We start from the raw sequence: 24976 nt of genomic DNA, 5'->3' as shown, positions 1-24976 counted from the left end.
CGGTGTCCTGTACATCGAATTTCAGTGATTGAGTTTTATTTGCCCTTCTGTTGTTTCTCCTTTCATGAAGAAACCACTGGCCTGCCCTGTCACACACTTGCTTCCTTGGAAATTCCTGTCTTAATTATTGACAATTAGCTATTTAGAGTACTTAAACTGAATCTGTTGCTTCCCAGTTCTTTTAGCCCACGGTTGGGATGTGCATCAAGACAGCTTTCTGGCTTACTTCCAGTCTGGCTGCAGCTTTTCATGGGGCAAAGAGGTTGCTGGTAATTGGTCATCAGATTTCCTTTCCCACTTTGAAAAAGTTGCTCTTCGAGGCACTGTGTGCATTAGCTTCTTCTTCCAGAAAGCAATTTATGAAACGACTTGGGTCTAGTGACAGAAAATCCCACTGGGCAATAAGATTGCTTCAGATCCTGTATTAGTGTTGCCAGATTTATTTTTTTTAATTGCAGGGGAGCAGAGTTTTGAATAATCATGAAGGCATTTGCATAGAACTTATTTTTATCCCAGACAGCAGTGGTCTGTGTAAAACCATGAGGAGCCAGACAATTGTCACTATTAAACATCTGTGTCCACATCAATTTTGTACGGCCTGATTATTGCTGGGTGATTTCTTGGAGCTGTGGCATGATAATTTTATAGTTGGTGAGCTTTACATACGGTGACAAACAGAGCAACGATCCTGTGCTTGAAAATCTTAGTGGGGAGAGGGGCAGGGCTGGGCTGTCTCAGCTGTAGCCAAAAGAGAATCCCTAAAGTGGACGCAGTCTTAAAAAAATAATTAATAAAGCATTCCCCTGAACAGGACAGGTTGTTTTGCAGTGTTGTGTTGCCAAGCAGGTTTGCCTTTCCACAGGCTTCTCCCTTGAACTTCAAGGTCCAGCCGTATATTTCTGTGAAGTTTGGGTTGAAAAGGGTTATCCCCGGGGCTTTGGTTGTGCTGTACAGGCATGGCCCCCTGAATTTCTTTCTTGGTTTCTTACCTGTGCTGAGAGATTAGAAAAGTATTTCCCTGTTCAAAGCTTTTGCTTTCTGTCTTTTCCTTTTGCTGGGGCCTGGATTCATGTTATTCAGTCTACCTTCTAATTTATGTTTCATGTAATTGTTCACTTTGCCGGTCTTGGTGTTTCTGGTTCTACTAAATAAGCTGTCTGGATAGTCAAGGCAGGGAGATTCGCAACCTTGAGAAAATAATATCAAAAAAGCCCAAACACCTAATCTGAAAAGAATGCTTAGGGCATTCTTTTACTACTAGTGTAGTAAATGACTGCTGTCAGCAAAGTCTGGGCGAGAGTGTGGGCTGTACTCGTGCAGGTGTGTACGTCCAGGTTCTTCCGCTCTCTGCCGCAGCACTACCATTTCCTAGCCATTGTTCTTGTCCTTTCTGCCCCTCCCTGCAGCCATTCTAAACTACTTCCTCTAATCCACTGGCATTAATGGCACAATCTGAGATGAGTAGATGTGCCACTGGCAATATCTAAAGAAAGCAGACTCTGTTGCATAGACATCTCTTACTTCTGTAAACACCAAACGATGCCTAAGAACTGGTGTTACAACGGCTGTTGTGATAGAGGTAACATCCAGCAAACCAAGATGGCAGAAAAAAATTAGGAAATACCCCTTCAGTCTTCTTTTGTAATCCTCCACCAGGGAATGTTCCCCACAGGATATTTCTTAGCACTTGAAGCACGCTTTACTGAAAGGGTCCTGGTCGTGAGTTCTGAGTGTAGCTATGTGTTATGGTGCGGTTGGACAGAAATGTGTATTTAGAAAACTAAACCAATTACATTTTATTAAATAAATGAATAACATTGTTCTTTGCCTTCCAGTCTGCAGAAGCACGGACAGTCACAACAGTCTGACCCGGCTGAACACGCTGGAGAACTGCACTTGCAAATCTTGCTGATGTTTAAAACCAAGCCTGAAGATTTCCGTGAGCTCAGCTTTCCTAAACTGACTATGGTTATAAACTAGTTGCTTCTTTTTTGTGTGCGTGGCCTGACGAGTTTAAAGGGACTTTTCCCAACCTCACTGCGAGTGGAGGAACTCCTCTGTTTTTTAACTCGGCGCTGGTCATTCTTGAGATGGTTCACCTGCAGGAGATCGGCCTCTGTAACCTGATGGACGTTACTCGAGGCTCTGTGCGGATTGAGAAGAACAATGAATCATGTGACTTGTCCACGATGGGCTGGTCAAGGATTTTAGATTCTGTAGAAGATAATTACATCGTGGCCAACAAGGATGACAAAGAAGAGTGTGGAGATGTGTGTCCAGGAGCCGTGAGAGGGAAGAGCAACCGTGCACCTACTGTGATAAATGGCATTTTCAGTGAACGCTGCTGGACCCACGATGGCTGTCAGAGAGGTGAGTCTGGGGCGTGGTGCATGTCAGCTGTGGTTTTGCTGTCAGTTTTTAACCTGTCAGACCTATTGGTGGGATAATAGGTGCCTATTAACCTGCTACCTTTAAGCACAGCTTCCTAAAAGCAAGGCTCAAAATTAACATGATTCAGGTGAAGAGAGGGCCTATGGGTTGGGGCTGTTTTATCAGTTTTCACCTGTGTGAATAAAGTATGCAAGAATGTCGTCTTTGGTTTCTTTGCCACGTTAGGGACTGCCTAAAGCTCACAAGTGTAACTGACTCTGGGTGTATCTGGTACCTTGTGTCATATTTAAGGTGGTATTAGTATCTCTGCTGAGGTTTTGGTAAGGGATTAAAAGTCCAGACTGACTGAAAGGCTGCTGCAGGCAGCAACAGAACAGGAGAGAAAAGTCTGATGGAAGAAGCCCAACTCTGTACAGGTGCAATTCCATTTTGACCGAAGCATTACTGGTGTAGGAAGGTGTAAGGCCTGTGGGTGAGTGAGCAATGCTTGCACAGAGCAAGAAGCTGGAAGCCAAGTCAGAGCTGAAGGGAAAAGGAGAAGGAGGAGAGAGGACCTGGGTGGGGATTGCCCGCAGCAGGAGTCCCGGGGAGGGTGAAATACCTGGGCTTTGACCTGGGGTTTTGTTCAGGGGAGAAGGTATGGTCAGAAATTTAGCTGCTGCTGCTGCAACCCCTGAACTCCAGTTCTTCAACTGTATTAGCATGCCTCTTTTTAGCTGTGCTTTTGGAGCAGGGGGAGTAGCTCTGTGGATTAAGGGGTTGTCTGGGGGCCAGCTTGTGGCCAATTTCTAGTGAAAAGCAAATTTGTTCAGTTAAGGCCAACTCATGTTACATTTTGGGTCGGAAGGGAGAGAATATGTAGTCTTTTTGGGTCTAGCCTGATGCTGTTATGGCAGCCAAGTGTGTTCCGAAGGTTTTGTACTTTTGCAGCTGACATTTTTATAACATTTTGTACATACATACTTAGTTTTATTGCCGTAAAAATGTAGTTCTTGGTTCAGTGCAATGTGTTCATGCAGAGAGTGTCTTTGCTGAAGAATGCAGACAACAAAGACGCTGGAAATGCCGTGTCCTAGACCTCAGTCTAGATCTGCCAAAGATGATTTTCATATTTTGCATTTTTTTCCACGTTTATTTTTAATGTAATAAGAATGCTATATGTCTCTCAGTCCACTTGTGGAAGGAACAATTCCCTCTGAAACAGGATTTCCTGCCAATTGTCCTTGCATTCTTCTCTGTTTATACCCCATTTGAAGCAGTCTGATGTTTTTGACAATCTAATTGTAAAGGTGGGCTCAGCCTTTTACTTGCATATTGCGTCATCTGGAGGTGGAGTAAGGTAATAGGAAAAAAAAAGTGGAACAGGCAAATAGAAGTGACCAGGAAAATGATCTGCAGTATCGGACAGGCCCTTAGTGAATCCCGAAGGGCTGCATTCCTGGAATATGAAGATGGATATCTGAAATATAGGCTTTGTTCCCTAGAGGATATGATGAAATTCAAGTTCTCCTGTTCCCCCTGAATGAAACCTTTGTAGGAGTCTGTAAACTTCTTGATCTTGGGAGTTGACTACCAGAAAATTTGAGTTATTAAGACTGTGAGCCATTTCGGGTTGGTAGGTGGACTTTTTCTTTAATCTATTATCTTGCTTTATGCGATAAAAGCAGAAGCTGTGTCTCTCAATTAGTGCAATCTAGAATTTGTTGCACAATATTAACCTCATGAAAAGGAAGTGGGAAGTATAGGAAAGCATTTGGGCCACTTGAAGAGGATGCCCATCTATAAGAAGGATGGAAGGATGATCCGGGAAATTACAGGCCTGTCAGCTTGATGTCGGTACCCAGGAAGCTGATGGAGCAGCTCAACCTGAATACCATCACACACCACATGCGGGACACCCAGATGCTCAGGCCCAGTCAGCATGGGTTTAGGAAAGGCAGGTCCTGCCTGACAAACCTGATCTCCTTCTACGAAGGGCGACCTGTTTACTGGATGAGGGAAAGGCTGTGGATGGAGTTTACCTTGACTGTAGAAAGGCCTTTGACACCGTTTCCCACAGCATTCTCCTGGCGAAACCGGCTGCTCGAGGCTTGGATGGGCACACGCTTTGCTGAGTCAAAAACTGGCTGGCTGGCCGGGCCCAAAGAGTGGTGGTGAAGGGAGTTAAATCCAGTTGGCAGCCAGTCACGAGTGGTGTCCCCCAGGGCTGAACACAGTAGCCCTTGGTAAGCTTTCACAGAGCAGTCAGGGCAAGCAGGATTATTAAGCAATATTCAGGAGTCGATATAAGTTGCTATAAGTAAAGAAGTTGCAAAGCAGGTGATCATTTCCTTGTATCACCTCCTTGCTTTATTTCCCTTAGAAGGCTGTTGCAGTGTTGTGGTAAGGCATTAGCTGTCTTTTTCTACCTGCCAATCCACAGACATGTGGCGCTCAGATCAGAGCTAACCCTTGCAGGAGGTTAAAACCTTCGCGGGAACAAAAGCACAAACGGCAATATGGTGGTTGCTATTTGCTCAATTTTATTAACCGTGCAATCGCTTTATATACGCCTTTCTGCACATCGCGAGGTCTTTAGTTCCCTGTTCTTCCCGTACATCGCGAGATCTCTCATGCGCCTCTATTGTTCCCGTACATCGCGAGATCTTCCGAGCACATAATACAAAAAATCGCAGCGAGCCTTTCTGAGGCTGAAGCAGATGAAGAGGAAAAGGCAAACCCAGATCTCACAGCGAGGGAAGACGCTGGAATTGTTGATGAAGATACAACAGCAGTACAGCGTCAGAGTCCTGAAGTTCCTGGGGAGCTCAAATGGGCGGAGTCAGGAGAAAGTCTCCTTGAGGAAGACAAGGAGCGGGATGCAAGCAGCAGGGGAACAATGGGGAGGATCTCAGGCCATCGGAAAGCAGCGTGTTGGAAGTGAGGACAGTGATGAGGAGGGTCCTGAGAGTGACGAGGGGAGCGGGGAGTACAGCCCCTCTGCACGGCTGTGGGATGCAGAATGCATTTCCTTTATTTTAACAGAAGGTTTTGGTTCTGTTTCTATTGCTTTCAGTTCACTGCAGTGCATCTAAGATAGTCTTGTGTGGCATAAACAATTGGAATGCTGCTGCTTGATGCTCTGCTGGGTTACTCTGACCATCTTGTGTGTTGCTTTTGTTTTGGTTTGCGTTCAGAATTAATGTGCTGTTGGTTTGCATTCAGTAATGTGCTGTTCATTGAATAATGCTGAGGCCTTCAAAGACGTTTGCTTCTGGAACCCCTCTCTTGTGTGAAAGAAACTTCAGTTTAGGCACTTTCACCACTAGACTCAGATGAGTGGAGCAAGGACTACTGAAGAAGAACGAACCTTAAAAACCTAGAGGACAGAATCTTATGCTCTATTGATGGAGTGTGTCAAGCTAGTAATCTGGTCCTGAGCTGGCCTAAGACAATAGTGTGGTTCTTTATTAGCACAGTTCCTGTGTGCTTCCATCCAGCACACACGGTTTCATGGCTCTGGGCTTGCACAGAGATCCTCCATCCAGTACAGACAGATAGTCCGAATGGTAAGTAGGTAACAGCGTTTGCTTCTTAGTCCAGTCCTGCATCATCTCTGCTGCCAGGAGACTACCTGAGATTCAGGGATGGTGCAGGTCAAGGAAGGACAGGAAAAATCATTGAATCCTAAAAATTACAGCTAGGAACGACTTCCTAAATTGCATAGAGATTTGTCCCCATCTACCTGGGGGTTATTGAGGTAAATTTTATAGCAAATAAAGAATTGTCAAGAAACCAAGTGTAGAGCAATGAAAGAATTGGTTTTCAGTCCTTTCTTGTGCCTCCAAGGGTCCTTCTCAGGGCGGTGTTGAGAGGAGACCGACAGGCACTGTTCTGGTTTTGTCCCGAGGAGACCCATCTGAGAGGATTTCTCCTAACCGGTGCTGTCATTAGCAGTGCAGAACTAATTTATCGGAGAAAATTGCATATGCAGAAGAAAGCAAAAGGTGCAGAGTGCTCCTCCGGGGTTGTTCGGTTGCAGGATGGGTCTGGGCAGATCACAACGGGTGTTCTGTCAGAAGCGTGGGATTACCTGGGGTGGGCTCCTGCTGTGTGTTTTCTGATCTCGCTGTGCTCTTTGGGACAAGGAGATACTGCCAGTCCCAAGAGAGAGAATTGTTGTCAGCGGTGTTTGTCACCCTGCCCTGGGCTCTGTGTTTCGAAAGATTGTCAGGTCTGTTTTGTCAGATGTATGACCTGACTGTGAAACATCATAATCACTGCATTTACAGAGCAGAAAATACTTCTCCACTTATTTTTAGATAAGCATAGGTCTTCAGCCACTTAAGTTGAGGAACTGAGGAATCATCAGAACTGTAGCTGAGAGCTTAACATAGACATTTTTTTAAAAAACAAAGTGTTCATAGAACAATAACAATTTTATGTCTATAAAACAATATTGTTGCTCCTGTGGTGAAACCCCCTGAGACTGCCTGACAAAAGCAATCTCACCGCTTGTGAAAATGTGGAAGATTGCTGCTCTGTGGTTCAGTAGATGCCCCTGCATGAATTTTCCGTTGGATTTTTAATGGTTGTCTCCATTTGGTTTTAATCTACCTAAAATAAAATTATTGCTGGTGAAGATTGACGTGGCTCCAATCGGGTCTGCCCTAACATTTCAAATTTTGAACCAAGCTGAGGCAGCTGGATGACTTCTGCTCCCCTTTCGCCTTTTAATGGCTTCTCTTTCTGGCTTCGTCTTCTGTAACTTTGTGATAGTTCTTGAAGATTGCAGTCAGTCCAGGCGGAAACAGCAACGGCAGCTGGACGTGGTGATCACGTGAATTCCGAACCTGATGATTCCTGTACAGGTGTGGAAGAAGAGGTTGTAGCAAGCGGGGAGTATGATGCCAGTGAAGGTGAGTTGGCTGTTGAGTAGGGATGAAATCTGATTCATCGGAAGTGTTTTTATAGAAGTGCTTGCCCTTTCCCTTTCCTTTTTACTCTATCAAATCCTGCATGTGCTCTTTTCTGTCCTAACTTGTATAAAATCGGGTGGTGACTAGCTGGCTTCTGTAGTCCTGTGTAGTTAACCTGTATTACAGTAAATAACTGCTTTGTTGACAGTTATAATGGTCCTAGGTAAAGAATGAAGGCCATGAAAAAACTGGCTGCCAGTCAAGAAAACAGCTGTGGGAGGCAGGAGTCTAATGAGTTTCCCTTTGCTTCCAGGTAGCGCGGGGGCTCGTGGGGAGGTGCATTGCCGGGGCAGGCAGGGTGGGACTGGCAGATGAGGAGGGAAGCTGAGCTGCAGCCTCCATCTCCGTGCTGTGCCCCGTTTGTCTCTCATCTCCCGGTGAGCAGTTGGCCTGATTGGCAGTGAGGAACCTTCAGCTTGTCTTGGTTCCCTCCAAGAACGTTTCTGATCCCTGCAGCCCAAGCTGTTCATTGCTGGGAGCCGTACTGGAAGGTCACCTTAAGCTTCCACTCCCCAGCAGCAGCGAGTCTGAAAAGTGAAGAAACCCACAGGTTAAAGCTGACTTCAGTCTGCACTGCTGCTCTTCCATTTCCTTCTGCCATCCTCTAAGGGTCTAACAGCTGGCAGGAACAGGCCCTCTCTATTGTTTTTACACTGCTAGTTATGCCCGGTCTTGTACTTTGTCACATTAATCCAGGGTATTCTAAGGTTTTTTTTCTGGTCAGCTGGGAGCCTTTTGACCTCCTTCCTCTATGTAGCCTAAGAGCAGAGTCTTGTAAGGTGTGTTGTCTTCCGTCTGGAGTGTGTATACAGGAGGCTGGAGGTTCCTCTCGTCTCTGGTCTGTCAGGTCTTGTCTTTTTCCTCAGTAATTCTTCCTCAGATGAAACTGCTTCTGCCTTAGTCTTATCAGCTGACTGCAGACAGCTGTCGATACCGTTTAGTTTCAAAGCCTGGTGGTTTTCATGTGCTGGTCTTCACAGGGATCTGTGTTTCTGATGCAGAGCCCAAGGTAGAGACCATGTAGTTCCTGGGCAGCCCGACTTCCGTGGCAATTGTCCCTCCGGATCTGGGTTGAAACGTGGTTGCTTTGTAGGCAGGTGGTCTTTGGAAAGACCCAAATCTCCTAGTTGTTACCTTCTCAGGTTCCACGGTGCCTCATTTGGAATACTTTAATGCTGAAACAACCTCACGGTTGCCGTTATCATTCTGCCCAAGGCAAGACCTCACTTTACAGAAGGGAATACTTTGCAAGCAGCAGCCAGAGTAAATTAACTGCTCTTTCTGCTAATGAAGCAGGTAAACAGGTAGACTATGCCATGCACCACACAGCATTTGGTTTCTTTCAGGCAAAGTGAACCAAACGTCTGTTTTAAAGGGACCAGCAGAATCCATTACATTGGACTCGGCCCAATATAAGCAGCTGGACAGTTTGGACACTGTACTTTTGTGTAGACAGGATTATTTACTCTGAGCTGGGATGACAGTTTGGGATGTTTTCATATTTTACCAAAACTTCCCTTAGAAATGTTTAGAATGATTTCATGTTACTGATTTTGGTAGTGGACTTGAGCTCTCCCAGATTCATGAGGTAGGATTTTCAGCGTGAGCAGTGTAAAAGTATGGTAGTGATGGATAACTGACTTTTTTATATATATATATATATATATATATATATGTATAAAAGAAGAAAAAACCTAAAAGATCAGGTACAGAAAGCTAGTAGTAAACATCAGGAACAAAGCTGGTGCAGGATGTTTCTTGGATGAAGGCATGATTGCTTGTATTGCAAAATGCAGAGGTTTTGATTTTGAAGTGTGGTCCAGTGTTCAGTGATGGGGGGTCTGGTGGGAGGAAGCAACCTGCTGAGCTCTCTCCTCTCCTTCCCCAACCTCCCTTCTCTCTGGAAACTCTCTTCCCAGGCTGTCCTTGCTCCTCCTGGCTCCTGCACTGTCTGCAGCCACCTGGGCTCCTTGTGCACCTTCCACTTCCCTCTGCGGAGACCTGGGAGCGAGTCGGGCCCGGCTCTGAAGGGCAGGAAGGGAGGGGTGGGCGCGGGGAGCAGCGGGGCCAGGGGGAGGGTTGTGGCAAGCCAGACACGAGCTCCACTCGGCTGGCAGAGACAGGCCGGGCAGATAGTGTCCTCCAGGCCTGGAATCTTCTCTGTCTGCCGTCCAGAGACGGGCTCTGCTTGCACAGGTGGTTGCGCCAGCAAGCAGCAGAAAGCAGTAACTGCAGAGTGCAGCAGTAGTGCAGAAGGGTAAAATCAAAAGGAGTGGGAGATGGTTTGGGGCAAGACAGACAGCCTTTGCGCAGTTTGGGAAAGGTAGCTTGGGAAAGACCTTGCTCTTGTTCCTTTTGGTGGCACAAAACTTCTCTGTTCTTAAAGAACCGGGACCTGCCATGTTTGTACAGAACTCTGGTGCAGCAGCACAGGCTGCCGGGGGGGGCCTGTCCCGGGACAGACCCCACAGCGCCGAATTCAGTGAGGGCATTCCCGTGAAATTGCCAGCGGGCAGGAATCGACCTTACGTTATCCCCCTGATGTAATGACGGAATCCATGGGAAGCCATTATACGAATAGCCGAGTATTCTTTTTCCTGCGTGTGCATATTTTACATGAGCAATTCACCACCCGTTTCTGAACTTTTGAACATTACTGTCAAGCTTATAGCTACACCTGTGCTCCCTGCTGGGCAGGTGAGGGAAGGGGGCAGAGTCCGGAGGGCAGGCAGAGCTGTCAGAGTTGAAAGATGGTCATGCGTTGGCATTTTGGCTTAAATTAGTTATGCCAGATGCCAGAACAGCAGCACTAGAAACACAGTCAGAGCAAAGGTGCATGATGAGAAACAGCACAGCAAGTTTTCTTCTTGTCACCATGCTGATGTCCCCTCATTGCTTGGGAGAGATAGCATCTTTAATAATAACCCTGTAAAACAGCCGTAACACTAACACAATTCTCAATAAAACTGTTGTTTTGATTATTTTTTAATAGCACCAGATGGAACTTTCTTGGCAGAAGGAACAAGAACACTTGATGTGCAGGGAGCAGCAGAAAAAGTGGCACAAGAAGGACAGATGGTAGGGGAGACACAAGCACCTGAGGAGGCAGATTTTGTCAAAGAGGAAGAAGTTTGCACCAAAGATGCAGGAGAAGTGGAATGGGTGGAAGATTTGCTGCCCGAGGAAGAAGCAGTGGCTGTGCTGCAGGCAGAAGGCCAGCCCGTGGTGGAGGAATCTGCACCCGAGGAGAATGCCATGGCAGAGGGAGATCCAAAGGACAGGGGACAGGGAAAGAAAGTGAGTTTGGCACAGAGGTGTCACCCAGGGAACAGGGAGTTCTGGTGGAGGGGATGGAGAGCGAGGCAGGACTCGAAGAGCAGGGACCTGGGGAGGAGGAGCTGTCAGGGGCAGGGGAAGAGCTTGGCTGGGAGGAAGGCAGAATGGAGCCCGAGGGGCAGGGGGTGGCTGAGGACATTTCCGAGAGTGATGAGGAGGACTCTGAGGGAGAGGAGTCTGAGGGAGAGGAGAACATGAAGGAGGGAGGTTTTTCAGGGGAGGATGATGTGGCAAGTGCTCTGTCTGCAGGAGAAGAGGACCTGGAGGAGGAGAATGTGAATTGAAAGATGTGCCGAGTGCTCTGTCAGCGGGAGAGGGGGACCTGAAGCAAGGAGCATTTGCAGGGATAGACCTAGTACCGATTGAGCTTTCTGATGAAGAGGAGGACATGGAGGAGAGAGGATTCAGAAGGGAATACATGTTGGGTGGTGTGCCTGAGGGCAAGGAGGACCTGGACGAGGGAGGATTTGCAGGGAAGGATGTTGTGGCGATTCTGGTGTCTGGGGGAGATGACAGTGAGGAGGGAGTGTTTGCAGGGAAGGACGTTGTGGCTGGTCCTGTGTCTGAGAGAGAGGAAGACCTGGAGGAGGGCTGGAGGAGAGAGGATCTGAAGGGAAAGAGGTTGTGGCAGGTGCTGTGTCTGAGGGAGAGGACATGGAAGAGGGAGGATTTGTGGGGGAGGAGGATGATGCGGGGTGGCCAGAGCAGAGTCAGGAGGTGGAGGCGAGGCCATGGGTAGAGCAGCGGGGTCAAGGAGCTTGGGAGGGAGGGATCACTGGGGAGTGGGGAGGAGAGGTGGCCTGGGGCGAGGACGGTTGCTGGGGTGAGAACGGGGGTGACAGGGCACAGGGAGGGGTGATGGGAGCAGGGGGTGGCAGAGAGAGCGGGGCAGGGGTGGCAGCTGAGAGAGGGGACTCTAGGGGGGCTGGGGGGGATGGGGAAGGGGCAGCTGATGGAGCTTGCGGGTGAGGGGTCAGCCAGGAGCGGTGTGAGGGAAGGGGCCGAGGACCAGGGCGAGGCAGGGGGAGGGGAGCGGGGCACACTTTAGTAGTCGACTTGGGGTTTCCCAAGTTTAACTACTGAAAATAAACCTGGCAAATTAAACCAAAGAGCTGAGATGTGCATTTTAGTTGCGGCTTAAGTGAAAAGCAATAAGCAAGTGTAACATGTTGTCTCATAAAATTATATTCCTGGATGATATACCTGAAACAATCAAGTTTGCAGAAGATATCTTTATCTCTGCTGTAACGGCTGGTACGTCTTCCTAGAGACGTTCTGCAAACACTGCACGAGAGACAGCACACACATGCCAGCACAGGGCATTTACCTGCAGAAACGTAAAAGAAAATACCCCTCAATGTTTGTATTTACAAAAGCTAATTTTTTTCCATCCATGCCCAAAAATTACTCATACCATGACTCACAGAAAATCTATCTTCAAGGCAAAACATTTTTCCTACAGCAGGCATATTAAGTGTTAACTAATTTGATGGAGGTTTTCAGAATAAGCTTTCATGGTTTTGTAATTAAAAGCACCAGAAGAGAAAGCAAGAGATTCAGGTTCCACATAGATATTTTGTGCCCGGTTCTGTTCTCACAGCATTAGAGTAACAGAGCAAGTTCTGGCCTCACGTGACCTTGGGGAGGCAGCTAACTGACTGTCCCGATCTGATATTGGGGAGGGTTCTTAAACGATCCCAAGAGTGAGATTAAGACACAAACGAGGTCAGAAGCCGTACAACCTTGTGAACTTTATTTTGCATACAACAGGTAATAGCGATAGGACAGAGAGAAAAAGGAAGGGTCAGGATCCCTAAGCAAGAGAATGGTAGAGATGCAGCAAGATTAATTACCACCACCACAAATCCAGCAGCGTACTGTTGGCTCAGGCCTGGTGCAGGTGATGGTGCTCCAAGCTCCAAAAGTAAAGACAAGGCTGTGAGGGAGAGAGAGAGATCCCGAGAGAGGAGTACGCAGTCCTTTTATTGTCCCCGATTTCTCCCAAAAGTCCGCCCATTTCCATGGGGCTCATTGACTCGTGGCCCTCCGTGCGCGCACGCCCCAGTGTTGACCGTGGTTGTGCCGGCCTGCACGTCTTCTTCCCCCCGGTTTAACTGCGGGCGGAGGCTGTGGTTTTGTCTGGGACAGTTCCTCTTCTCCAGAGCGTACTCCTCCCTGTCCACGGGACACTGAGGCCAGGACGTGGTGGTGGTGCAACAGCAATGCCTGAGACGTACAGTCCAACACAGTCCCTTACGCTGACATACTGTTATTTCCGTCTGTAAAAAGTCCTGCCTAACAACGAACAAACTTTGCAAAGTGATATGAAATTTTAAAATGACAGTATTGAAGGAGAGTAAGAAATTCTGTCAAATGGAAATAAACCATGAACCACATCTTGATTTACCAGGTTTTTGTTAAAGCAAAGGGAACAAAGTGTGAGTTTCAAAGTGCCAGCAGTAGTTCTGATAACAAATTCAACAGTTCTTTAGAATGTAACATCCATAGTGAAACCAGACAGAGTCATGGAAAGCAGCAGCAATCAGCAGCTTTCAAAATTCACATATAATTTTTCAGCAAATAAATTGAGTGCAATCATTTGTTTTTCTTCATTTCTATAAAGAGAACTCTGTCGGGCAGACATTGTACAGCACACATCAGCTAAATCACCTGAATCCCTTGAAAACCCAAGTGACTGTAAAGGTTAACAACCCTTTGGATAATGGCATGCTGCATAGGAGGAATGTTGTAAACCAAACAATGACTAAGTTTAGATTTAACTTTTTTAAAAAAATTTTAGGACCCAATTTCCAATCTCATAGCAAACAGCTCATCTGTTGCCTATGGCAGAGCAGCAGGTCTGAGGTAATTGGGGATGTGCCCTTCACCAGAACGCTGCCAGACCGATCACAGAGCAAGCGAGCTCTCCAGCCCTGCCCTGACGCTGGGATCACCCGTCTCAGCCATTCTCCAGGGTGTGACACCGCCGTTTGCAGTCGCCCAACCCTCTCCCGACTGTCCCCCTTGCTGCAGCCATCTTCTGCACGCTGACAGATTTACACCGCGGCGTAAGGCGAAGCTGTTGGTGACAGCTGTCGCCGAGCCCATCCTTCCAGCGTTTCTCCAGGGCTGCAGCGCCGGGGCCAGGCCCAGGCCCGGCCCACACGGGGTCTGCCCAGGCCCCCCCGACCCCCGGCGCTCCGCAGAGCACGAGCCGAGGGCCCGGCCTCACCGCGCTCATCTCGCCCCGGCCTGCGGAAGCCAACGCTTGTCCGCGGAGCAGGGCACCGACACCTCTGACGGTTGCCCCCCCGATGTCTCCAGTCCACGCTCTTATTAACCGGCAGGGCTGGGTCGGCCGAGGCGCTGCTGATGGCCACAAGGAGCCAGCTGACCAGCACGGATTCCTTCCTGCCTGCGCGGGAAGCACTAACAGCTCATTTAGAGCTGAATCGTTTAGAGGTGTTTTGCTCCAAGCCATGTTATCCCAGTTGTTGAGACAGGAGACAGCAGCAATCAGTCAAAAACGAGCTACAGAAGCATCACAGGAGTTAACGGGACTGGAACCAAGTTCAAGTTAGCTCTGTGCCAGCCCTGTGCCCTGTCTCTGCGCCAGCCCAGCCCGCTGCAGAGGGTTCACTAGAACAAACGGTATCAAGCAGCTCCCCCACACCTGCCCGTTCCCTGTTTCCAACGAACGCCGACCCGGCACACACGCTCCTCTGACCTCCTCACCCAGCGCAGAGCCAAGCAATGACCCAGGAGCAGCACTGCGATGTTTCCAGCAGCGCTGCCCACCTCCCCTCTGCAGGGTGTGCAATGGCCTGATTTAAGGCTGCATCGAATGGAGTCAAGGGACTTCTGGCACGGTTCTCTATCTTGCTTTTGAACGGATAGAGGGCAGAAGGCTGAGAAGGCTTTCTAGATCTGCGTTTGGAAGAGCAAAGTGTCCCTGCAGGCAAAGTGGACACCGAGCGTCGGGCAGAAGCTTTGCTGCATGCACCCCCCTCTCTGCTCGGTGTCCTCACAGGAGCTGGGGGAGATAGAGCGGTGGAGAGGGAAAGGGGAGAGGTACGTCAGCTCCCCCAACACGGTGACAGCGTGTCTGGGGCAGGAGGGGAGTTTCCGATGAGGCCAAGTCGCTGCCGTGCCTCGGCCTGGCAGTAGAGCTGGTGTGGGTTTGGGTTATTCCTCCGCCCCTGGGGATGATACACAGCAAGGGAAATCGGCACGGTGGTGTCTCAAATGCACTCGGCAGGTGTTTGATCAGCCAAAGGCCCACAGAAAGACAGAGGGGAGTAGTTGTCAACTTCAGGGGGGTTTGCTCAGGCCCTATTTTGTCAGAGCTTCCTCAGGGCTGTTTGTGGGTCAGCAGGGGGACTGTGTGAACTGTGGCTGATGCAAACCAGCCCCAGGCATCTCCTCGGGAAGAGCAAGAGTCCCTTACGACTCCAGGTCACCCCTTGCCACATGCCAACTGTGACATTTCTGGTTTAGGCACGGCCAGCTTTGCCTCCATCCACCGCCGAGAGCACGGCAGAGTCCCTGGGGCGCCCAGAACTACTGGCCAGGCTTTCTGAGGAACGAAGGTAAAATGAGCTGGCTTTGGTTAAAATCAGAACTGACTCCCGCGGGCTGTGGCTTTCTCTATCTAATCGCACTGTGGGGTGGAAAGATTTTCAGGCTCTGCCCAGGACCAGGAGAAGAAGAGGAGCCGGAAGAGAAGAGCGGCCTGGGGAGAGGAGAGCGACGGCTGCCCGGAAAAGAAGAGGAGGAAGAGGGAAGGTTCTTGTGGGGACGGACCAGCACAGAGCTGCCGGCAGGGGCAGAGGTCGGGCAGGCCAGGTGCGTGCCGGGCTCTGCTGCCCATCTTTCCCCCCTCTCCACACTGCTCTCCGTCAGCCCCAGGCGCTGGCGAGGGGCAGCGAGGGGCCCCGGTGCTGCGCGGGCTCTGGCCATAACTCCCTGGCGGGGCCCGGGGGCTCCCGGCCGAGCCCTGCGGGTGGCACAGGGGCCCTGCGCGTCTCTGCGCGCGCTCGGGGCTCGAGGGGCACTGCCCGGGGGACGAGGCGCCAGAGCCGCCCCGCAGGCAGCGCCAGCAGCAGCTCTGTCGGGGCGTCAGCAATCCCTCACACACGGTGTTCCCAGAGAGGCAGCACAGCCCTGCCCCTTCCTGCCGCCAGGGACTCACCAGAGCTTTCTGACTCTGCCCTTGCAGGTGCCGACTCGTGGTCACTGCCCGGACCGCTGTGCCTCCGGGGCCCCGCACTTGCCCTATAAAATAAAAAGATATTTTCTCTCTTGTGACTGAGTCTGCCACGGGATATTCTGAAGCGGGGAGCGGTTGTTCTGAGGTGAATCCTCAGGGGGGAGTTTGGGATCGTCCCTTGTCCCAACACCCTTTCCAGGGGGTGTCAGGGCTGAGTCGAGGTGCTTGAGGAGGGAAACCCAAGCCCAGAGTCACGCGGGAGGGTGGAGGCTGGATGGAGCAAGTGACAAGAACAGTGACAAGTTGGTATCACTCAGAATCTAAACGTAGCCGCCCCCAGCCCCTCTGACACCTGAGGATAAACTGAGACGCAAGGGGGTTTATTTTCTGCCAAATTACCCTGTAAGGTGACAGGCGTCAACGCTGGGGACACTCCAGGGATGGAGACGTCACCACAGACACCCTGCGGCCACCCTGGTCCCCTCCCAGTTGTGGGGCATCAAAGTGGGGTGCAGCCCAGGGATGGGGACGTCCCCAAGAGCCAGCTTGGGGTCTCTTGTGTCCCTTCAAAGTCATGGGGTGTCAATGTGGGGGACACCCTGAGGATGGGGGCATCACTAAGAGCCACCTTGGGGTCCCTCAGGGTCTTGGGGCATCAACGTAGGGGACAGCTCATGGACGGGGATGTCCCCAAGAGCCACCTTGGTGTCCCCGTGTGCCCTCCCATGCCCAGGGTGACAATTTGGGGACTTAAGGAGACCCTGAGAGGTGTGTGGGGTGTCCCCATGGCCCCCCCGGGGTGTCCCTGTGTCCCCCATCCTGGACAATGCCGTTGATGTACCAGTGGAGGCCGTTGGTGACTTTCCTTGTCAGCCCGGTGTGGTTCCCTTCCTGGGGGGTGGGGGAGGGGACACGGGTGACCACAGGCTCCCCAAACCTGAGGGGAGTGGTTGCGGGGGGCTTGGGATGCACCTCTCCCTTCCCAGGTGTCCTCGAGAGTTTGAGGGGGATCCCACCAATGCCACACCCTTGTCCCTGCACCCCCACCACCACCGGCAGGGGGTGTGGGGACAGCAGGGACACAGTGTGGGGGGAAACTGGGGGGTGTGGGGGGGTGACAGTGCTGGGACCCCCCAAGCTCCTGCAGGGGACAGTAGGGAAGTGGAGGAGGGGTTTGGGTGTCCCAGTGGGGGAATCGGGGGTGCAGGAAAAGGGGTGACATCACCGGGACCTTCCCCAGAGCCCTGCAGGGGACAGTGGGGGAGTTCCAAGTGGGGAATTGAGGTTCTTGGGGGGGCTAAGGAGGGGTCCTCCCAATTTTGGGGGGTTGCTGGGGAGGTTTTGTTGGTCCCAGAGGGGCTTAGGGGTCCCAAGCGGTTGAGGGGTATCCTAGGGGAACTTGAGGTGTTCCCCACTATTTTGGATGGCCTCAAGGGGTTTTTGGGCATCCCCACGGATTTTGGGGGGCTCTGGGGGTTTGGTGGTTCCAAAGGGGCAAGACTGCTAGAGAAAAGCAGCTCTTCTCTTCAGCACCAATCCTCTGCCTGACACCCCCCCACACGCCCCCCCCTCCCCAAAAAATCACCTTCATTCACTGTCCCCCCCCAATCCTTCCTTCTTCAAAGCTGTGTGGCAGCGACGTTACGATGACGGGATGAAGAGCCCACTTTGGGTGGTAAAGAGCCTGCTTTGGAGCTGGAGGAGGAGAAAACCCACAGAGCCCTCTCAGGTCTCATTCCAAGGACTGAGAAGCCTTAAACCGTGGAGAGGGAATCTACTCGCTGCACCCCGAGTTTGTCAGCAACCTGCTGCTGTTTCCTGGACAAACACTCCTGCAACTAACCTGTGGCGTATTTTCTTAGGTGTATGTCTTTAGTAACCATTGCCTCTTTGTACCTTTCCTGAGTTTTTCTTATCTTTAATTTCTTGAGCTTTCTGATTCACACAATACGAGACAGAAAACACAGAAGTGAGCTGTCTGCTCTATTGACCAACCCAGTTCATTTCCAGGGACCTGACACAGCTTGTAATATCTAACACACCTAATTAACCACACACCAAGCCAGGTTTCTTTCTGTCCTGTGTTGTTTATTGTTTGAAAACATGTCTTAATAATTTTTACATACAATAATCATGTTACTAAATTGTATTACTAAAAATAAAATAATGATAAGCTCAGCCGGGTTAGAATCCAACAGAAAGTCAGGAGCAGGGGCAGGAAGGACGTGATCTTCCCTCACACTAGGTGGGTGAACTTCTAGGTGCAGACTTGGACCTTAATAGAAAACACAGCACACAACAAAATAAATTCTAAGCAGTCACTCTCCCCATTTATTTCCTCCCACTTTCTTTTGCTTTTTGACTCTCCATGTGCTTATTTATGTCAAAGCTTCTTTCAGCTGCTGACACACTACCACTGCAAACTGAAGAACTTGCCAACGTGTGAAAGTTTCTGCTGAGAAGGCAGAACAGCCGCTGCTTTGTTAGTGCAAACACACAGAGGAAGGGAACCTCTATTTCCACGGGCTTCTATCCCATGTGCCACCATGTCACTACTTGTTGGGCAATTTGCACAGGATGCCAAACACGGGTACTGCGATCTGACACACAGGAGCATTTAACCCACACTTCTAGCCCAGAGGTCCTAGCAAAATTTTCACATACCTCTGGCTCTAGCCAAGGGTAGTGGCTGCACTGCAGGAAAAATAATTTCTAAAAGCGTCTGAAGTCAGCCTCTAGTGATAGGACTCAACGCCGTTACTCCACGAGAGATGCTGACGGCACTACTAGGGGAGAGCTCTTCAGACTCCTGCCCAAGGGAATTCTGGGGACGGGAAACATCAGCTACCCCGAGTTTTTCCTTCACAAGTTTCTCTTTCACGATTTTTTAAAGAACCATTTCACATTATCCCGCATATGTTCGTTAGCATCATTCCTCCTCTCAAAGTCCTTCACCCATTTAAGATTTCCTCGCAAACAAGTCTGATCTTTTAGTTCCTCAGAAAATCCATCAATGCCCAGGAATCCCTCGGAAAGCCACCGGTGTGCAGTCCAGGTTAACACCTCCCCGTGTACCCACAGGAGATAAACCAAAGAGGAGATGAAGGCAATTTCTCTCCCATCTCTCCTCCCAGGTGCTTTGAGGTAACGCTTACACCCAGAACAGGGAGACGCAGAAAATCCCGGCACTGGACCTCTTCAGGTTCTGGCCTCCTCAGGGCTGTCAGGAGCCGAAGGGTGTTGCTGCAGAGAAGCTTTAGTGAAAGAGACACCTGCTCCTCAGCCACTGCTGCCAAACTGTAACTCTCGGTCAACTGTCATCTCTGCCGTAGCTGAGCTCGTAACCTGCATACGGAACCCTCTCCCTGCTAATCCCTGGAATCACCCCATCCACCTGGAGAGGGGCAGCGGAGATCCCTCTAGCCAGCCTGCTCCTCCGTTACGGACAGGTAAAGCAGTTACCTGGAAATCGAACGCTCTTTGGACTCTTCTTTATATTCCATCCCTTCCTGAACCAGCTGTGAACTCATCAAGCCTGGACTTTTTCTTTTCCCTGTTAAAATAAATTTGACCGTTATCACAATTACAGCTTGACCTTTATTACACAAAGACAAAAGAAAACATAGCCAGAATGAGAAGATGCATACTGCTTGCAGATGCAAAGGTGGACATGCTATTTAAGCAAAACCAGTGTAGAATTCTTCCTACAAGTCTTAGGGAAAGTTTTAGGATGACATTTGCCTTCTTTTAGTTTTGCATGTTTACCACCTGCACCCAGAACGTCTGTGGGAGAAAACACTCTGTCATTTCTGCTGATGTCAGATGCACTCGAGTGTAACTGCCGTCCGACAGCCCATCGAAACACAGACGTGAAAACCAGCCCAACTTCACTGAGCCAAACCCCCACTCCTCTTTAAGTCTCGTCGTTCTCTGTCAAACTCCTCCCGAGATAAGGGAGGCCAAAGGCACCCTGCTTGTGTCAGAAACGGCAGCGGGACCAGGGGAGCGACGGTGCCCCTGTCTCGGCTCTGGTGAGGCCGCTCCTCGAATACCGTGTTCAGTTTTGGGCCCCTCGCCTCCAGACAGACCCTGAGGGGCTGGAGCGCGTCCAGAGCAGAGCAAGGAAGGTGGTGAAGGGTCTAGAGAACAAGTCCTGTGCGGAGCGGCTGAGGGAACTGGGGGCGTTTAGCCTGGAGAGGAGGAGGCTGCGGGGAGGCCTCATCGCCCTCCACAGCTACCCCAAAGGAGGTTGTGGCAAGGTGGGCGTTGGTGTCTTTTCCCAAGTCACAAGCGACAGGAGAAGCAGCGGCCTCCAGTTGCACCGGGGGAGGTTTAGATCAGCTACTGGGGAACATTTCTCCACCGGAAGGGTTGTCAGGCATTGGAACAGGCTGCCCAAGCTACCATCCATGGGTAGATGTGGCGCTGAGGGACATGGTTTAGTGGTGGACTTGGCAGGGTTGGGTTATCGGTTGGACTCGATGGTCTTAATGTTTTTTTCCAAACTCAGTGACTCTACGATTGTCCAAAGGAGGAGCTTGTGCCATTGGGATGGCATGTGAATGAGCCATTGGAACTGCTGCTGGTCCTCAAGCTGGTGACGTGTCTGCAGGAGCTGGGGGATATCCTGGAGGAGGGAGAGTGCACCCAGCAGACGGAGCCGCCCAGGTGGGAACTGAGGTTGTGGCGGTACCCCCGGGGGAAGAGGACATGCGGGGGGGGTGGAGGATACAAGGAGGTGGAGGCACCGGCACAGAGAGCGGTGTTGGTGCTGGTAGTGCTGGGCCCTGCGTCCTCTGGGTACGTTCACTGCGCGGGCATCCTCGATTTGAGCTTCTAAAGAAACAACAATCTGTGCCTACTTATTCCCTTATAAACCAGCTGTTGTGTCCGTTCTGTGTTATGGCCTCGTTTAACAGGTTACAAGCAGCAGTATATTGAATTTCTGTAGCCTACTTACACTTCCCAGTCTGGCCTGCCACTTGCCGAGCGAATTTTGCCGGCTCTCACTGGATGACCTTCAGGCATGGGGAGAGAAAAAAAATCCCTTTCAGTTTACCTGAAGATAATTTTTTAAGAGCAATTTGTAAGTTACGGTTACTTACCAGTTGTGGGTACTGATCGTCCCTGGGGGCCCAGAAGACTTGGTGATGCTCTCTGTCCCAGTCCAGGATCCTGATAGCCCTTGTGAATTGGTGCAAACAGTTGGAAAATAAGCTCTACCCAAACACAAGAATCACTGCATATGGTGAGAGAAAACCTACCTTCTCTTCCCACAAACCACGGACCGACAGCGGGGAAGGTCGAGTACGTTCCATGGCAGCCACCAGCGCAGCAGGAGCCACGGGTGCTGGTGGAGGTGCTGGTGGCTGCTGCTGCTGCCTCTGGATAATCTGTGCATAACCAGTGCCATTTCTGAAGTTGTTCACAGCCTAGAGGCAGAAAAACATTTACAAAGAGGTAACATGAACCTTCAGCAGCTTGATGAACAGAAGTCTCCACAGAGTAAAATTACTGGTGTATTCCCATACATACTGTCCTTCCTAAAACAAACCAACATACAGATATATTCCGATTAGATCTAAGGGAGAAATTCTTCCCTGTGAGGGGGGTGAGGCCCTGGCACAGGTTGCCCAGAGCAGCTGTGGCTGCCCCCTCCCTGGCAGGGTTCAAGGCCAGGTTGGACGGGGCTTTGGGCAGCCTGGGCTAGTGGACGGTGTCCCTGCCCGGGGCAGGGGCTGGGACTGGATGGGCTTTAAGTTCCCTTCCAAGCCAAACCCTTCTGTGATATATGCACACATCCCACTACTCACTGGGGCTACGGATTGGTAACTCAGACTATCTGTACGTAAAGCTCTCCAGTGTTAACACTCAATTTGAAACCGAGTCAATCCTGTTAAACACAAGTGTGAGCTGAGTTTGCCAGGTTGTCTCTCAAGAGTTGTCAGCATCTGTAACAGCAGGTAATGTATTTGCAAAGTAAATTTAGCCTTATTCCATTTAGCCTTGTTTAAGGAGATGTAAATTAATATTTTCTTCCCTTTCAGCTAATTGACTGACCAGACTTTTCTTAGAGTTTTTCTAAAAGTCACCGCATTACCTGGCGTAGGAACTTGTTGGCAACTAAAGTATCAGGAGAAACATCTGCCTGATGACACGATGGGCACGTATGTTCCTCAGAGTCCAGCAATGCTGTTCTAACACCTGGGTATAATCAGAATCATCACAACAGGTTTTAGCTAAACTAAGGAAATTTTGGGGGTTCTATTCAGTTCTAAAAGCCTGTAGATGGTTAATGGGTGAATATGGTGCTGAATTGAGAGCACGAAGTTGAGAACTGAGAGCATGCAATGTTCAGCAGTGTAAAAAATTTCGAGGATGCAGGAAATAGCTGCCCAGCTTTGATATTTCACTACTGTAACATTTGAAGATGTAGAGTAGGCCGTGTCTTGATGTTTTGACTAGTCTGTTCTCCACTGTCCAGCAGAGTGAGAAGTCACCAACCTCAAGGTTAATGAATAAGACACATCTCCAAAACCCATGAGTAGGTTCAAGTTCTGATAGTTTTAACCAGCTCTCCCCTGGAGAAGAATGTGGATTAAATGCCTAACGAGCCATTTGCTGCAGACCACAGCAAGTCACCAGCGCTGGCTCTAGAGTTTTGTATGAGAGAAAGGACTGTGCACAAACTAAATGCATTTGATAGCGAATACTGCAATCAGCTGCACCATTACGCACTCTTCTCGTGCTCATCCTTCCGCATGTAAAGAGGGTTTAACTAGATGCATAGAAAGGGAAAAACGCCTTCTGCCTTAGTTTTTTCCTGACTACAAGAAGAGTCCTTTCCTATTTGGGGTATACTTAAGTAGTAAACAGAGCTGGTAAGAAAGGAATGTTACAATCTTTCTGCTTCCAGAAGATCAGGTGTGATGTTTTGAATTGACAAACATGGGAGTAACACTTACACTCATCACAGAAACTGTTTCCACAGCAGGGGATAATAACTGCATCCACCATGATTTCTTTACAAATGAAACATAACAGCTCTTCTGGAACACGACTGTCTAAGGAGGAGGAGAGGGAGGAAGAGGACGGCTCCTCAGGTAGAAAGGGATGCTTCTCCTTCTTTCCTCTGGCATACGCTTCCCTGGAGGGGGGTGGGGAAGGAAAAAGAAAAAAAGTTACAGATGGGTAAAGGAGAACTTTCCCAAGCTTTTCATTTTATCCAGTGAAGACAGTAGGTGGCATTCTCACTCCAAATTAGCCTTCAAAAATGCAGGCATTTAGTTTAAAATACTTTTCTATAGCCAGAGCACTAGAAAAGGGAGGGGAGAACAATTTTCCTTCTGCAGAACTCTTCCCTTCATTGGATCAACTAAGAAATTAGCTCAGACTAGAGAAATCATTTTCTGACAGCTAGAGACCGGGTGAAATGAATCCCACGTCTCCTTTTACCAGAGGGTGAATGTGAATCGCAGGCTCAGGATAAAGTCAGTCTCCGCCTAATCATGTTTTATAAATGGCGGAAATCTATGTTACAGCTTCTGCAAAAGGAGATGCATGACAGAAAAACAGAGGTGCTCCCAAGTGCATTTTAAAACAGCCACCCTTGTCAGCACACACCAGTGTTTTCTTAGCTTACAGCAACAGGAAAACATCCCTCTGCTTCACACATGGGATTGGGCAAACGGCAGAGGGGGAGGGGATCTCAGTCCAACAGCTGTTTGTTAAATTCTGCAAGAAGCCTTACAAAGACAAAACAGGAGCAGAAGGAGCTTTCAAAAAGAATGATGCCACCGTAAACACGACAGAGATGTTTTGCAGAAATAGGGGTTCTTAGCATACCAAAAGCTTACCCAGCGTTCAGGGGCCTGAACAGCAGGACTGCCCCATTTTAATATTAGAAATCATCACAGATTTTAAGGTGAAGATACAACGACAGTGCTTCTTCCCCCATAATTACAGATGCTGGCCAGCTTGGTGGCGTTGCCACTCAGACATGGACACTTGGCTTCTCTCCTTCACTTTTTGGTCAGACCAGCTAATTCCATACTCACGCATTAATAATTGGGATGGCATATCTTCCAGTCGGTGTCAGCATCACACCCTTCATATTGGGATCTTCCACCTCCACCATGAAACTCCTGGGAATTCCTGTGCTCTTTCTAAGTCTGCGAACAGACTGAAAATTACTGTCCTGTTAAGAAAAGAAATGCAGACATATCTCAAGACCCACACTTAAAATGGCATTTCAACCACTATTTTAAGCAGCAAAAGCTTTAATCCTCTCCTTTTAGCTAGCCCAAGGGCTGCTCGACTGAAATACTCTTTTTCCCAAATGAATACAGCCAGCATGCTCCAAAGGCCCGAGCAGTGTTCTGAACTCAGTTGATATTCTTTGGCTTAACTTCAGGGTCCTGAAGGGTGAAATATCCCTCAGCTCACCGTCCCCTCAGAGGAGAGGCACAAACCCCCTCCTCCTCCAAAGGGCAGTTCAGAGGGAGAGCTGAATGCAGGGCTCTGGATCGGCCACTGGGGAAACTGGTATTCCCCATCTACACACGAAGGTTGAATTCGGAGCTGATGCCCGTGCGTTCAGTGAGTAACCTTAAATGGCATGAATACTCAACCAGAGACTTGTGTAATTATAACACGCAAATATTCAATAGTTGGGGCCAAGAGAAATGTCATTTTTTCCTACAAAATACTAAAAAATGCAAACTGTCATTAAAAAGAGTTATGACAAAAAAAACCTTGCAGTAACATTGAAGTATATAAAAATATGCATTAAAGTTCACCGAGAAAGATCTATGGACATATGTAATGTCTGTGACCTCAAAGAAAGAAAATTTCCCATTGAAATCTCCAGCTTTCCCTGGAATTTTGAAGGGCTTTGCACCACTGCCATAGAACCTCTGTATTTCAACCCAAGAGAAACAATTCCTCATAGGGGGTCCATGTAATTGCTGTGTAACTGCCAAGGTAAAACTATTAAAAACCAAGTGTCACCAGAAGTCCCCACAATCTTACCCCATTTGTTGGACAGTTCTTTATATAGTGGCCAGGTTTTCCGCAGCGAAAG

At 49.3% G+C, this 24976-nt stretch overlaps 1 pseudogene; it reads left to right on the top strand.

Annotated features, from left to right (window-relative positions):
- Positions 1-1539: 1539 nt before the first annotated feature.
- On the top strand, positions 1540-7309 carry LOC141963259 (insulin receptor-like; annotated as a pseudogene).
- Positions 7310-24976: the final 17667 nt, after the last annotated feature.

The sequence above is a fragment of the Athene noctua genome, chromosome 8, assembly GCF_965140245.1.
Source record: "Athene noctua chromosome 8, bAthNoc1.hap1.1, whole genome shotgun sequence".
Classification (NCBI taxonomy): domain Eukaryota; kingdom Metazoa; phylum Chordata; class Aves; order Strigiformes; family Strigidae; genus Athene; species Athene noctua.
This window is presented reverse-complemented; position numbering and strand designations above follow the sequence as displayed.